The sequence below is a fragment of the Actinia tenebrosa genome, unplaced genomic scaffold (genome assembly GCF_029948245.1).
Source record: "Actinia tenebrosa isolate PJP-AT-01 unplaced genomic scaffold, QUT_ActTen_1.0 PGA_scaffold6__47_contigs__length_16458017, whole genome shotgun sequence".
In the NCBI taxonomy this organism is placed as follows: domain Eukaryota; kingdom Metazoa; phylum Cnidaria; class Anthozoa; order Actiniaria; family Actiniidae; genus Actinia; species Actinia tenebrosa.
The window spans coordinates 6,610,851-6,628,133 of NW_028292583.1; positions in this window are offsets into that span (position 1 = coordinate 6,610,851).

The window sequence follows — 17,283 nt, forward strand, 5'->3', positions numbered from 1 at the left end:
TCAGATACATAACGTCACGCAGGAGAAGGTGTCACTGTCTGCATTTGACGGTAAGCGATGGATGTGTGATGATGGTATCCATACGATAGCATTCGGACATCACACGATAAGCAGTTCTTCTTTGACGAACCCACGCGTGGGACCATCATGAAGATAATACAAGATGGGCTGACCCTTCTTAGCTATTACGCTTCGGATCTGGTAAGTTTCCAAAGACCAATTAGGATCCGTAGCTCTTTTGGATCCTCCTTCTAATTCACCCGGCTCATAGAGATATCGAACCGTGACATCGCCTAATTTCTTTTCCTGGGGGAAGACCGCCCTCGAACTTCTGACGAAGGACTTGTGTTCCACGTATTTCTTTTTTATGGCATCCTTGGGTTTTATCCCCGTAGCCCTGGCCGCCTCGTTGTTCAAAGCCGCGACGACCTGGGGGAGCCTCTGAGTCCATTCCCTGTTGCGTTTGGAGGGATCTTCCAGCTCTTTCCAATACTGGTACCCAAAGAGACGCTCGGCCAGGGTCTTATTGAATCTTTCGACAATGCTCTGACCCCTGTGGTACTCAGCTTCAGCTCTCCTAATCTTAGTGCTGTGGTCTTTCAGGGTCTTAGTAACCACGCCCATAAACTCCGTCCCCGCATCCACTTGCAGCAGCTTGGGCCATTTCAAGACGCGCTTATAAATCCTACCTAGGGCTTCTGCGACTTCCCCAGAATCCTTGCTGGTTATGGGTTCGGCGTCCTTATATCTGCTTGCGATATCCACTACGGTCAAAGCGTATCTATAGGTCTTTTTTCTCACCTTATCGTGCGGTAAGAAAAGCAAATCCGCCTGATGAACCTCGTTGGGGGCATTTACGGTAAAGCTGGGCCTGGGAATGTACTTCGGAACGGGAAGATAAACCTGCCAGAGGGTTTGTTTTCTTAGCCAGTTCTTAGCCGTTTCATCTGATACCCTGGCCGCGGTCGCGAGTTTTTTAATAGCCGACGCTCCTCTCCAATAGCCTTCGGGTCCATAGTAAATCCTTTTGAGTTTGTCCTCTACGCGGCCCATTATATGAATTCCAAAACAAGATTGATCTTACGTCCGTTAAAATCCACCGTCTTTCCGTCCACTTTGATGGTGATGTTTATGCTTTCTACCAAATTAGACAAGTCATAGCTTAAAGAAATGGGAGTGTATTCCACTGGGTCAAATGGATTACCTTTGGGCAGAAACTTAGACATGAGAGAAGACTTTTCTCCATTGTTGTAACTATGGACCAAGTCGCAATAGACTTCGTAAGAGGATGCGACTTTCCATTTTACGTCATATGTACTGCCAATATTTATCGTGGTACTAGTAAGGCCCAGGAGTTCTACCAATGAACTGTCCTTTAAATAGCGCTTCCACTATTTTTCTTGAATTTCATTTCATGGGGTAATCCTGTGGTAAGAGTATATCCATGCTTTGCTAGCTCCTTAGCCAGTGTTATGGGGGTGTAATGGGAATCTGGTAACTTTGGCTTGGTGCCGGAAGTTCCGACGACAAAGCCATTGACTAAATTATACCAAGAATTGTACAAAGAGCAACTAACCAGCCGGACCCTTTCCGCGCGGATGGGAGGATTCAAATAAGTAGTAAAGTTATTCTTGTCGCTTTCCAAAAAGACGATCATTATATTAGATACGCCAAAGCCGCGCCTCCTGCCAGCCCTGCGACTCCTACAAAGACCAATTCATTGTCTTTTTGTTTTTTAGACGGTTGGTAGTAATCCTCGAATTGAGGCCTTTTCAACCTAAAGTCGGGGTGCGCCTGTGCATAGAGCTTAAAGGCGTAGTCTGTATTTTCGAAGTTCTTATCCGCCTGCATTTTGTCTTGGTAGTTCTTATCCAACCAATCCCTGTAAGCTTGTCTTTTTTCATTCCAAGCCGCCACGTCCCTTTGATATTTCTCCAGCGCCAAGTCGTGTCTCTTCCTCTCAGCGGCTCCGCTTTTATCACCTCTGACTAATCTATCCAAATACTGACCACCATAATTAGCTCCCGTAAATGCTAAAGCTGCAATGACTCCACCTGCGACTAAGCTAACCATTATACATTAGGTAGGTACTTTTCCTTCCGTAGATAATCCTTTACCATGATAGCCCCGCCAACGGCAGCGGTCATCTTAGCAAAATTAGCGAAGCTCTTGCTTGGGTCTTCAGTAAAGTCTTCTTTGAGCACTTTCTTACCTACCCAACCAATACCCGCAACAATAGAAGTAATGATAGCTGCTTCTTCAACAGTTTTCAACAACGCGGTCGACATTATATTACAAAGCGAGAAGGTTATTACTCCATTTCAGGGATTTTGCTTTTTCTAACCTCCACAGGTGCGTAATGCGCTGGCTCCAACTTTACTTTTGGCTTTGCTGCCCGCCATTGTAAGTAAAGGCTGCCTGCTGCTATAGCGACTCCTAACGCGCCAATGACGTACCCAGGATTAATGAAGGATTCCTCTTCCTCCACCTTTTCTTCTTTCTTTGCTTTGTTCTTCCTGTTCATCTCCGCGAGCTTCTTTCCGGCAGCAACTCTGCCTGGAGATTTAGCCTTGGTGATTCGTTGCTCCTCTTGGGGCTGCTCTACCTTCGATTCAGCTTCACTCATTTATATCTAAGGACTTGAAGGAATTGATAAGTAACTTAAGACGACTTGACTAAGTACTTAAGGATGACTTAACTAGGTACTTGAGGCGGTCTGGGTAATTCCCGCGAATGACTTGACTAAGTACTTGAGGCGACTTGATCATCAGCAAGTGCTGCCTGGAAGACCTTTTCAACGTCTCTGTCCTTCTTGAAGTCCTTCCAAGATGTTCCTAAGGAACCTAGTACCTCCTTCAAGTCGACGTGCTGAGCTACGTGAAGTGCCGCAGAGGCGACTGCCATTAACTTACCACACTTCAAAGACAACCACCCGCAGGTTATCTTAAGTTCTTGGGCGATGACATAGTCCTCGCTTATGTCCTTCCGCAGTTGCTCCACGTCGTCTATAGGCAGTGCAAGTCCAAGCAATTTAGTTGCAAGTCGGATAGCGGAGTCTGCTACGGCGTCCGTGGTCTTACTTGCGAGGGCAGCCTCGTACCTCTTATGGAACTTCTTAACCTCCTCTTCTGACAGCTTATTAACTTGCTCATGGGTAAGTTCCTTACCTATCATTTCTTTACACTTCCCAGAAGACACAAGGATGTTGAGTTGTTCACTTAACTGTGTGGGGACTTCATCTAAGAGCTGCTCAATCTCCATATACATTAACGTCATAAGGAAACCTCAAAGAAAAGATCATCTTGGAATGTTGATGCGTCTTTAAATGCCGCATGTATTCATGCAACTGTTCCTTGCTTATCTCACCGCCGTAGTCGCTTAAGATGGTTTCCAGGTCTGACTTGCTCGGAGTATAAAATACGACCAGGGAGCCTATGTTTTCCCTGAAGGGCTTAGAGACGCTGGTAAGCTGCTGCGAGAGTAACCAAACGCTGATATTGTCATGCCTACCGCTGAAAGCAAGCTTCACCAATTCGGAGGTGCGCTTTTTTACGTCATCCCCACAGGCAATGTCATCCAGTATGAGTAAAGTCTGTGTATCTTTAGGGAATTGCTTGTGCCAGAACTTAAGATGGCTGGATAACTCGTTGGGGTCTAAGATATCTACGAAGAAGTCGTCATCATTCCTGCCTATGCCTTCCCAGGTAACATTATTCCTGTAGGTGGGGCATAATAGCACGATATAGTCGAAGCGGTATCTAAAGGGTCCTAATAGCTGCTCCACGACAAATTGTGTCTTTCCACAGCCGGTGGGTCCTACTATCAGAGCGTTACAAGGTATGTGATCTGGGTTCATATATAGATGGAACCAGTGGAAGCAATGCAAAGAATCGTAGCCGACGCAAAAGATAAAAAAGACACCATAGATCTGCAAAGAGAGGAAATAAATCGGTTAAAAGAGCGCGTGCAGGAATTGTACGACGAAATGTGTAGTCTGAAGCGCACAGAAAGGCTTGCTGCACTCTGGACGATGATAGGCTGGACTAGGGATTCCCTTAAGGATTTCATGCGATACCCTCTGTGATTATATATATATGGACTGCATTACATCTGAATTAGCCGCTGACTGCATTACGCCTAAAGTACCTACTGAACCATCCGATGACTGCATAGTCGCTACCCCTCCAACGCCAAAGCCTCGTAAGAAACACAGCTGCCGTCACTGTAATAAGGTATTCTCTGAAGGAGACTTCGTTGGACATTGGTGTCCTGCGGATACTAAAGCACAAAGGACTTTAGAAGATGCTCGATGAAAAGGTCGTAAAGAAGGTCTTACTGATTTCCACCAAAGGAATTAGCATAGACCTCATTTTTTATTGTTATTTTGTTAAATGCTGCAAAGATGACATTTACGTAGGCCTCATTTTTTATTGTTATTTTGTTAAATGCTGCAAAGATGATGTCAAAGAATGGTCTATATCTTTCATCGTTAAGTTCCTACAAAGAATGAAATCTACATTCGTCTCTTACCGTATTTTAACAATTTAACAATAAAAAATAAGATCTACGTAATCGTCTCTTGCTGGCATTTAACAATTTAACAATAAAAAATGAGGTATATATAATGAAGTGCATGCAATGCGATAGAGCCTTTAGTAGCAAGCAGCGACTGCAATACCACCTTTCCAAGAAAGTCTGTCAAAAGACCATCAGCACTGTTTGTGGCGACTGCGGTAAGGAATTGTCCACCGTACAGGCCCTACGATATCACCGCGAGCATAGAGTCTGCCTTAAAGGCCATTGCCACCGATGCGATGAACCCCTCTTTGAAGAGAACTGGCATAAATACCGCTGCCGACGTTACCACCTCGAAGAAGTCGTCTGTGAAACCCACGGCGATTTAGCAGAGCGATGTTGCCCCCTTGAAACCAGCCGGGCTTTAGTGCTGCGTAAAAAAGAAATAGACCAAGATTTCGTATGCTTTGACGACTACGAAGGAGTAAGATGGGAGAACCGAGAACACTGGGACGGCATCTGCGATAAATGTGGTTGTCAACGCAGCGGTCAACATATTTGGTGTTGCCTGTACGAAGGTCCCAAGCCTTTAGACCATTACCTTGCAATACGAAAAGAATGGTCTAATATATGATGTTACCTTACGTCGCAGCGTTCGCAGGAGGAGCCTTGATTACGATATCGATCGATTTCATGTCGGAAAAAATGAGGTCCGACGTAGCAGACCAATACCTAGAAGCCCATGAGGACGACTAATCACACAATGGATTAGCCTCCGCCTTTCTTTCAACGTCGAACTTCCATCGACCGTTGACTTTACCATAGCTACGTATGTGAGTGTACTCTTCGCCTTGCAGTACGTACCGTACGCAGTCAGGAGCCCATAAACTGTACTCTTGGCTGCCGTCTAAGAGGACCAACCTTAAACGGTTAATGTCCTCGAAGACGACGTAATTTTTTATTTTGTATGAAATGCCTTGTATTAATTCGCGCCAGTGAGTTTGTTCAACTATCATTATATTTATGAAATATCTTTCGGTGCGTTTGTAGCGTCTCCTGTGACTTGAAAGCCTTAACGCAGCCAGGACAAGGTATGCGAATGCCGTCGACGTAACGGTCGATTTCCCTGCAGATCAGATCGTAATCGTTGCAAACCATCGTAAGATAACCATTCATTTCATATTGCGTCAATACCGCTTTTTGTTTGTCGGACAATACGCCGTTACCCTTTGGCGTCTTCAGTTCCAGACATAACCCATTGTATTTTTTATGGGAGTTAAGAATTAGGATGTCGGGTTGACCTGCCTGGTAGCCCTTTTGCCAGCACGTTATCCTTTTACTGGTGGTATCTTGCAATTCCCCGAGTCCAGGTGCTAATAACAGCGTAGGGTGAAACCGGCGTATGTAATCGATGACCTTCTTATGTAAGTCAAACTCATTCTCGATCTTGAAGACCAACTTATTTGGACCATCCAACGAGTACTTTCCCGTCTTCCTTAACGTAGGTAGGACATCCTCGAAGACCCAATCTTGAAATGCCTCTGCTGTCGGTAGCTTGGAGCTAAATATTAACTGATACAAACCAGATTCCGTCACGTACAGGGATTGTGGGTGTGAACCAGAAGGGAGGCGATTCACCTCTATTCTAAATTCACTAAGCCTCTTCTTATGCTTATCCCGCACGTGGACTTTAATAGCATCTTTGGTGTCTGCGTAACCTAATGCCTTTGCTACCTCTTTCGCCTTAAAGTACAGCTTGTCGCTTTGCACTAGGCATTGCAGTTTAGTTTCGTTGTTTTCGAATACGCGGAGCATATTATACGTAAGGGATATTTTTATCCTCAGTCATCCTAGTACGCAACGCTTTTTAGCTGATTCATTTCCACGCTTAGCTGCGCGTCTGAGACTACGAAAATGTATGCATTTATCTTAGTAGTGTCGCTGGCGTCTTTGGTGCGCTTGATCTCCAACGTAATGCCGTCCTGGGTATTTACCAGGCGTAATCCCTGTCCATGTAGGTCTTCGTCGTTCGTCGTGCGCATGTCGATCCACAGCGCATACTTATCCTTAAAGAATTCCTTTGGGCTAATTTGGTCGCCAAACTTACGCGCGACTTCCCGGTACATGTCCTCGGGCTTTATCCCTTGTGAGTAAACCTTATTTGGCACTCCGTTAATGCTAACGCCTACGTTAGTGATGTTAGGATTAAAGAATGCCTCAGAGTCACGCAATCCTGCCGTGTATGTCTTTGCGAACAGCAACATTATCCCTGTAAGGCTGCGCCTGGGAAGGTTAATGCTTTGGTTGATGACCTCTTCGACGTTGTTCGTAAAGCTGAACGTCTTGTACATCACGACGTGATCGTAAAGGAAAGCCTTCCCGGCGCTGTATTCCATGCCAGCGCTACGAGCCAGCTCTTCGCTGTATACCGTTTCGTACTGCAGCTCCAAGTTCTTGATGAAATAAGGATCCACGGCTGATGAACTTACATCTTTTCCTTGCAGGATGTTCGTAGTGTCTGCTAGGGTCACTTCGAACTGCAGTTCGCTTAGCTGCCTTGGGTAGTATGCACCGTGGTTCGTGATAATTTCGAAATCTAATGGAACAACATATTTAGTACCATAAGCCGTCTTTATTTCGTCTTCTCCTGAGGCGCCAGAGGTTGCGCTTCTTACCTTGCGTATGGCATCACTGGCGATTCCCTGCTCTATCCTTTGCGCGCGGTCAAATGCAGTCAACCATAAGTCTTTGTACGTGGTATACAAATCATACCTGTTTAAGTCCAGCAAGGATTCCCCGGCGAACTTTACGCGTATTTTGGAAACGAGGTTTCTACCCACGTTATTGACGACGTAACGCACGTCTGCGGTATCTGGCTGTATTGCTAGGTCAAACCTTAGCGCTAGGGTCCCAGGAACCAACACCAGATTGTCCGTTAGGCGGGGTACGCCTACGTACAGGGTTTCCCCAGGTCTGGCGCTGCTGGGGGTAAAGGTGACCCGGTGAAAGGTGCGTTCTGCTTTCAGTCCGCCAACCTGCTTAGGTAATACGTTGGGATTTAACTTTGAGCTTATCATATATAATGGAAGTAGAAGGAACGGATTTTGATCCCCTTACCGAAGAAGGTCAAGTCGACATTAACGATGACCAATATGATTACCTAACCGCCGACAGCGAAAGAGACGGTCTAACCACCGGCGAAAGGGTCAAAAGGAATTACGGCGTTAGCAGAGCAAGTAGCGTTATGAGGACCCTCAGGGGTATGTTTAAGACCAAAAATCCAGGCAAACCCATTCCACAGCGCTTTGAAATGACAAATCTGGGGCCTGTCCCCGAAGCCCCCAGCGCTGCATGGCTTAGTAAGGTTCAGGAACAAATGGATGAATCCATGGAAGAAACCCCGGACGACTTTGATAGGATCAAGGAAGAATTCCCAAACTGGGAACCAAACAAAGTCCAAGTAATGTTCGACGCGGATAACGAATGGGGTAGGGAAGTCATAGTAGCAAGGTTAAATAGGTCTAATGCTCATCCATATGTCATCAGGGACATAAATGGTAAATACTACGCAGATAAAAATATTCCTCCAACCCTTAGAAAGACATTAGGAGAACCCAACTTACCCGAAAGAATGAGAGAAAATAGTGAGAATATTGACGAAGCCGTCGAAAGAGTTAAGACCATAATGCAGCGGCAACAAAAAGGTCTCGAGGCGATAAGGGAAGTAGAAGAGCTAAAGCAAGCGATGGAGGAAAGGGAAGCAGATTACATACGGCAAAACCGACTACTCCTTGATGCTCAAAAGAGAGAACTTGACGACAAGAATCAACGCATATTAGAACTTAGAGAACAAAGAGACATTTCTCTTCGCGAAAAAGACAGCGCCCAAAGGGCATTCAATCTCGCCCTGCAAGGCCTGGATATAAGCAAGGAAGAAGCCAAGGACTTACGTACCACCATAGAGGGTTCTTTGGTGGAGCGGCGGCAGTTAGTTGCTGAAATCAACATTAAAGAAGAGCAAATCCAGCAAAGAGATCAGGCCATCGAAGACCTGGAAAAAAACATATCCGAAAAGCAGGAAATAATCAATGACCAAACTCGTACTGAAGAGGAAAGGGAGGCAGCTCAAAAGGAAGTAGAAGCCCTTCAGGAAAGAGTCGCGGAATTACAGGCGCAAAAGGACAACCTGGAAAAGGAGCTGGGGCTTACTACCAAGGAAAAGGTAAAAAGAGCCCTTTTGAAGTATGGCGTTCCGCTGGCATTTGCAGTCGCTATTAGCACCGTAGTAGGAGTTATCCTATCCGCGCTTAAGGCTACGGGCGCGGGCGTAAAGAAATTAGGCAATGGGCTGACGGACTTGGGAAAAAAGATGGCAGCCGGCTTGCCTGGGCTGCTGGGTTCGGTTGTTTCCTTGGCACTTAGGACTGGCGGAGAATTGTTAAAGTTCGTGGGGAATAACATTTGGATATTAGTCGTCGCTATTGGGGTGGTCCTCCTGAAGAAGATGAAGGCTTGATCTTATCCTTCTCATCGGACGGTGTCCTGCTTTGAGGATAATGAAAGACGGTATTAGCACCGCCCTGGTAATTTGGAACCAGCGGCAACACACTCATGGTAGAAATGGGCTTATGACTCCAGGCTGCATTAGCGGGCCTGCGACCTATGCGATTTATCCCAAACTTGCCGTCATCAGAAGTGACTTGCAACTTAGCATATTTACAATTGGCTAGCATATGAAAAGTCACTGGCGTTAGGTCTTCAGTGGATCCAGTGTAGGGCTCCATCGAAAAATGGGTAACTTTCCTGGTGTTCGTTGAAGTTCGATAAGGAAGCAGGGGCTTATTATTCTCATCGATAAGCCTAAACCCCACATTCGCATGCGTATTTGCATTAATGCTAATAGTGCAAATGACCAATGCAGTGCCCCCAACCTCAACCCACAGTCCAACGTCATGCCAAGCGCCGTTGTCATATCCCTCTTCATCTAAGCGGTGGGTATAACGCGTTTCCCTCACGTATGGATTCATATATTACAGGGAACAAGTTCCCTTCTAGAGGCTCATTACCGTCAAAGTGCTGATGGTCATGTGGTTATAGACAGTATTCCTTTGATTTTCTATGCTATTTATGCAAACACTCCCGGTGTCATCTACTCTTATCTGCAGCTTTACCTTCCCGTGGCAATCAGCAACCATGTGGAAAGTCCAAACGGAAAGATTCTCAGAGCTATTCGTTGGCGGCTCTACTGAGAAATGCGTGGGCTCTCTGTTGTTCGTCTTCGCGCGCATGGGCTGTAATACTCCATTGTCGTCACAGAAACGAAATCCTATATTCGCACTGCTAACGGCCCCCAAAGAAATGCTGCATAATATCAACTTCTTTCCGGAGTAGTTCAAATCCACGGACACCCCCGTGACATCAACCCAAGATGCTTGGGTGTATTTTTTCTCGCCTGTGTAAGTCGTATAAACGCAATCTACTCCAGTTACGTAGGGGTTGTTCATCGCCATATATAATAACTCAGACCAATGCTTGCAGCTGCTAGGCCGGCCTTTAGTAAGTTATGGTCATATTCCTCAGGTATCGCAGGCAGGACCTTCTTTGATGGTTTCTTAACTACGGGTAGCTTCGTTTCGTGTGACTTTTTTGGCTTCTCTACGAAGTGAGGAATGTTCCTAAGAGTGTCAGAGTTCACGTCGTTCACCCCAAACTTCATATCCTTAGTAGCTCGCTGCAGTTTGTTGTTGTATCCTACTACAGAACCAGTATTTATAGATAAATTACTAGGCATTAACCAACAACCCGGGGCTACTGCGTAGTCCAACCTCGCCTTAGAATTTTGTATGGCTAGTTGGTAACGCTGTACGCCCTTGCTAATGTCGCCCTCCAAGATTGAACTTTCAAATAAGATCAAGGCTTCGGCTCGCGTTTCTTCTGCGGCGCCAGTATTTCCGATTATGCTGGATCGGGTGTTTACCTGAGCTCCAAGGATAGAATACACGTAAGCTTCTATGCTGCGGTTTAAACGGGCAAGGCCGGCTTTGGTTAGTCCTTTACCTTCTGGGGGTATGAAATTAAGATATTGCTTTGTTTGCTCGTCGTTGGTAATTTTGATAATCAGTGGATTAGCCCCTGCATACTTACCGCCCTCGTCTTTGAACAAAGGTCCGTCTCTAACTTCCTTAGTGGTCTTAGCGTTTGGTTCAAAGAAGGTGCTACTGTCGTGAGTTTCTTTGTGATACCCAGTGTTCCATCGTAGATTCAACGCATGAACTTCCTTATCACTTAGCTCGTGTCCACCAATCCCCCAATAAGCCCAAATATGCCCCAGACCATTGTTAGCGCCGGCAGTGCATCGGAAATCCTTCCCTACAACGTCAAACTCCTTACAAAGTCTGTCATAAGCCGGCACGCTGTATTTATTATCTCTTGGATAAAACGTGGCATCTCCCGGCAGCGCAATAACACCCATTTCATGCAGTATTCTTCTAACCGTGAAGTGAAAATGAAACATAAATATTGAATTCTTCATCAAGCTTGCGCTTACACCACAGCCGCTAGTGGCACACCAAACTGCAAAGTTTAGTTGCTGCGGCCAATAACGCATGTTAGGACCACTTAACCATTCATGAGATTCCTTAGCGGTGGTATGAATAATGGGTACGTCTTTGAAGATATCCCGCACCTTTAACGGAAAGGAATGCTTGTTAGAAATCCGCATGTTCAGCGTTAGGTCCAAGCTTGGGTGTTTATCAAATGAAACTGCGGGTATCGGATAAGTACTGGTACCAAGCAATAATTCCTTTGACCAACTGGGTTCAACATGCGTTGGCGCTGGCGTTGGCTTATGCATTGGCGAATGCTTCAGTTGATCGTCTATTTGATTAACCAGCGTAGGCTTCAAATCCTCGTTGCTGTACATCCTAGAGCCGTTATAGTAAATACCATCGGGTCTTCTTTCGAACTTACTGGGGTCTGCATGTGGAAACATCTTCCTAAATGCTCTCCAATTCCAGTAATCCCGGTTGTCGTGATGTGGCTGCTCCTCAATATCATTCCCAAAAGCGTCGTACATTAGTATATATAATGGATGTTATACCATCAGCACCTCCACTTTATCCTGAACTTCCTAAGGAGGGTACTAACGAACTAAACGCTGAAAACTTTCGTTTGAATAAAGCGAACTTAATCCTGGCTTACTTGGAAGGGCAGACAAAACACTATGAAAAAGTTAGAAAAAAGTACGTCAGAGCCCGGAGTACGCTACATAAGATTTCGATAACTTCAGGGTCCCTATCTGTTGTGTTAACGGGCTCCGGCGTTGCTACTTCGCTTACTGGACCCGGAATAGTCGTTGGCGTTCCTTTGGCCAGCGTTGGGGCAGCCTGTGGTATTATTTCGGCTGTGGCTACGGGCATTATGAAACAGTTGTCAAGCAAAATATCAAAACACGACACGACAATAGCTCTGTCAAGGGCTAAAGTAAATACGATCACTGACCTTGTCTCAAAGGCTTTGCGTGACAGAAAGATAGACGACGTAGAATTCTCGCTTATCTTAGCCGAAGAGGAAAAGTACGAGAAATTAAAGACGGACATAAGGAATAAAAAAACAGTCGTAAAAGATCTTTCCGAGGAATCTCGCAAAAAGATCTACCAAGAAGCGAAAGAAGAGCTTCAAAGAAAGCTTGCTCAGTAAACATCTGCTTTGAAAAGAGCGTGACGGGATTCTATTTACATATCGAACGTCAGTCTAGAAATTACGCGTAATATAAATTCAGTGAATTATTACGCGTAATATAAATTTAGTGAATTATTACGCGTAATATGAATTATTTGGCGAATTATTACGCGTAATATGAATTATTTGGCGAATTATTACGCGTAATATGAATTATTTGGCGAATTATTACGCGTAATATGAATTATTTACATAACCTTATTTGGCAAATTATTACGCGTAATATAAATTCATCGTATGAATTACGCGTAATATGTTATTGTCGCCTCGGAATCCATCCTAACAGGGGGTGGTTGGGGTCAATTTCGTAAAATATTTCATAGATTACGTCAGGGTAATAAGGAATATCCTTATCCAGCCGACAAAACATCCACTCGGCTTTTGTCATATCAGAAACCTCAGGAATAGACTTACCGGTAATTTCAGACAAAAGATAGGGAATAGCTTTGTAATATTTCCCTAGTTTTAATTTTTTCAACGCTTTCCGTAGGCTTTGTGGGGTTGGCTCTTCTAAATGGTCTATGATGTTCTTCTTTACTTCGTCGCTTAAATATATCGGATGTAAACCTTGGATATGACTCATCCAGTCCCTAAAGTATTTTATTCTCTTATATGGGGTCTTCTTACGACCTCCATTGGCGTAATACTGCTCTCTGGTAGCATTTGGTACGGCATTACGAATATTCTTACCACACTCGTAACACTGTGCTGACGTGTCGTCTTCTATTTGCATTTTTTTACCACAACAAATATACTTATTTGGCTTAGTAGGTACAAACTTGGGTTTCAAGCACTTTACACAGAAATCATAAGCAAACTCTTTACAATCTTCGCACTCCATATATAGACTAACATATTTGCGCTGTTGCCCTCAACCACACTTGGAGTGGGGGTCGTCCGTAGGTGGATTTTTGACACGGGTCTTGCCCGTGTTGAGATTGCGCTGGAACCCCCATTCCCTATACTACTTTCTTAATGTTGTTTCATTGTGCTTATATAGAGGAGTACCTGATTATAACAGGTTTTTGATAAAACTCAGAACCTTAACAACTTTTGCTTAACTATAAATGCAGCACTAACATTAAGTGGAAACAGTTTTAAAAGTTATTATTATTTTTTAGTTGTTTTAATATTCTCCTGTGCATGACTCAAATGTTTAAAGTCAAAGGAAAAAACAGCCTAGCTAAACTGGCTGAAGATATGAGGAAGATCAAACTGAGTACTTTACAAGAGAGATTCTCCCATATCTACTTAACATAAATATTAAGAACTTCTTCATTGATATTGTAGAGATATCAAAATTAAATGAAAAAAGTAAGATTGCCATGCAAACACAAATGAAGTAGCATTTAATTCATTGCTAATAATGAGAATTATAAGAACCCTTTTCCTGAAAAAAAAATTCTTTTTCTGACGAAACAAAATGCTGTTTGTCAATGGGAGGTTCATGTATGCTTTCAAACTAGTTCAATGATGAGTATTCCCATTGCACGATTTGTTTTTCGCCGAGAAACACCTAAAAGGAAGAATTATCTAGGAATCTAACACACGATATCGAATTACAGCAACCCAGTTGAACAGATTTAACATAATAATCGGAGTAAAGCATGCTCATCTATAGTTTTGATCACATATTTTCAAATTTAAAGCACTCACGACTATATTTACATTATTATCTTGACAATCAAGCAGCATTTATAGGTCAGAACTTAGGAAAAGACTTAGAATAACGGCGCAATAATTGCATTTCTTCGCTGTCTTCTTATTCAAATACACACACTTCGATGGCTTGTTTTTGTCCGAGTAAGACTGAAAACAATACAATTAACCATTCACATAAGATCAAGATACTCATCTGACTTGTTTTCTTGATCAATTACGGCATTTAATCCAGATATGTTAGTAAAAAACTTCGATTTTCGGAAAAAAATAGCGCTTGACAAGAATTCTTTCTCGTCCGCCATTTTGCACTGACTGCCTGCGCTAAATTCAGCGGAAAACCACACTGCGCATCCTCAGTTAATATTTTGAATTAACCAATCACGCGTTTTTAAGCCATGTCCCCATCAGGCTTACCTTAAACCACGAAACGAAACTAAACGCCCGGGGGGGGGGGGGGGGGGGGGGTACTACCACCCCAACTTGGGTAAGGGTGTGCCGCCAGGACTTCAAAACCCTGACCCCATCCAGAGCTTTCAATAGAAGGCGGCAACCGGCGATTTATCGCCGGATACTTCTGCCTAAACTGCCGGCTATTTTAGACTTAACAGTACACATAATTAATATAAAAGGGACTAAAATTCCATTCATTACCAAATAAAGACATAATAACATCAGTGGATTCAGCATTCTTCGGAAATGTCTTTATTTTTGTTTGTTTCGATGCAACAAAACCCGCCACATACACATCTTTCGAAACAAGTTGTTGCTATCTTGATTTTAGAGCGCAAAGGTCTCTGAGTAATATAACAGGCTTCCTGTGGTAGCTAAGACTAGCGGTGTTCCAAACAAACAAAATGGCAACCAAGCGTGATATTCGATCGTTTTTGGTTTTTTTTGTTATTGTATAATAATCATGGTAATAATTGTAAATGAGAGCTAAGTGTTGACAAAAAGTTGTTTTTATTTGTTGTACTTGTTCATCTTAATTCAAATCATCAGGGGATATATTAAATAATATGGTTTCATTAAGGGTAGACAATGGCAAATTTTACATTATGTAACTGTTTACATTAAGTTGAAATTGATGCCCAAATCGCTGGAAAATGCATTTCTGAGGTTCTAAGTTTAAAAATTTAGACCCCCCTAGATAGCAGCCTGTGCCACTGCCCCCTACTATTTGGGAATAACCACTTACTCCAAAAATTATTGAAAGCTCTGCCCATCCCAGACCTAAACTTTTGATTTTACATACCCTACCCCAGACTAAAACTAAGAATTGTACACCATATCCCAGACTAAAAGACGGAAAATACGGTTTTACAATTGATTGCAATCAATATTTACTAACGTTTTTATTGTTTTTGTGTCGGCAGAAAGCGTAGCCTATTCGCCAGACAAAAACGACCAAATCATTGACCCTAGCTATCACAGACTAAAATGATACCCTATCCCAGGTAAAATGTCAAAAAATGATACCCTACCCCAGACCCAAAAGCCGAAAAACCATACCCTATAGGGCGGCACATACCCGTATAGCAAATATAGGGGAGTACCCCCTGGGACTAAATGAAACGACACAATAAAATGCGAAACGAGGATTTCGTATTTTACAGATCTTTAAAATGTGAAACCGTCATTTCGCATTTTACAGATGTCGTAAAATGCGAAACGACAGACTGTAACCTGAGGCTTTGTTACTCACGAAGTTGGATGAAAACTGTGTAGCTCCATGTCTTAGAAAATTAGAGATTACTTTGAATCTCAGTGGGAAGAACAGTGTAAACTTTCCATCTACCAAAAGCCACAAATTTATAAACTATATTAAAATACGTTTACAAGTTCAAGACTCAGTTACTCGTGTTGTTGTGGCACCATTTTGAATGCACAGGGACCCCAATCGAATCATAATATATGACAGCACAAAGGAAGCCCACAAAGAAGCTAGAGAAAAGTGGATTGAATTTATTTCTGGTTTTTTTTTCTGAAAAAAGCATGCAGCAAAAACTATGCAAACTAACATAAACATGTGGTTAAATCAAAATTGATACTCAAAGTGATATTCATGCTAATAATGACATTTTTTACAGCTGTTTCAGCACCAGACTGTTCTAACTTGCCGGCAAAACATTAAAGTGCTACTACGATGAAAATCGCTCAAACTTGGATTCAGCTGAAACTTCCTAAAAATACTCTTTAAAGGTCCAATAATCACTGTATGAAGTGTTTTCTCGATATTCAGGACAAAAGTATGATATTTTTACGATTATTTTTTGGAGTCTGTGACGTCATACACTCAACATCAAACATTGCTACATATATTTCTTTGTATATAAATCCTTAATTTATTTTATTCCTATGAAGCCCAAAGGGTGGCTAATGTGCTTATTTCACATTACTTGTGACTATAATTTATATTTTGGGGTGTTTGGGTATTTCTTTCTCCCTTTACTACTGATATTTTGATCATAAACTACAAAGAAATGTATGGAGCGATGTTCGATGTTGAGTGTATGACGTCACAGACTCCAAAAAATAATCGTAAAAATTTCATACTTTCGTCCTGAATATAGAGAAAACACTTCATACAGTGATTATTGGACCTTTAAAGAGTATTCTTAGGAAGTTTCAGCTGAATCCAAGTTTGAGCGATTTTCGTCGTAGTAGCACTTTAAGGAAAATGCTTCAAAGAATTTTAAACGCCACACTTCCAAATGGCTGACCTCTTTGAAAGAAGTTCAGAAGCAAAAAGTTTGGTGCTAATTTCTTTTCTCTGATGTCATATATTATGATTCGATTGTTAAAAATTGTTAACTTAATAATTAATATCAGTTAAGACTAAATAAATCACTTTTATTTAAGTGTCTAGTCGTTCTAGCACTTTTTCACTAATTGGGGACACTTCGCTCACACACACACTACCACTACATTTAATATTCTATGCACACAACGCTCAACTCACCTGTTGATTTTTTATGGAGGGAGGAAACTGGAGAACCCGGAGAAAACCCTTGTAGCATAGGAGAGAACAACACATCAAACAACTTCAATTCACATGTGACGACCGCAGTGCTCAAACCAGCGACCCGACCCGTTGGACTCACAGAGTGGAAAGACGACACGTTAGCCGCGAACGCCACCCATGCTACCCAATATCCTAATATTCAATCATGGTTTAATTGTTATACATTATTATAACTTGTTTTTTATTTCATACTTTAACAGAAAGTGTTGGGAATATATTATCCTAATGTTGTTGGTGCTGTTATCAACATTGAGCAATGGAACTGCAGAAAAAATCAAAGAAATTGATGTACATGTATGCCAAGGTCAAGATGCTTATTTCAACCTAACCTCACAATATCCAAT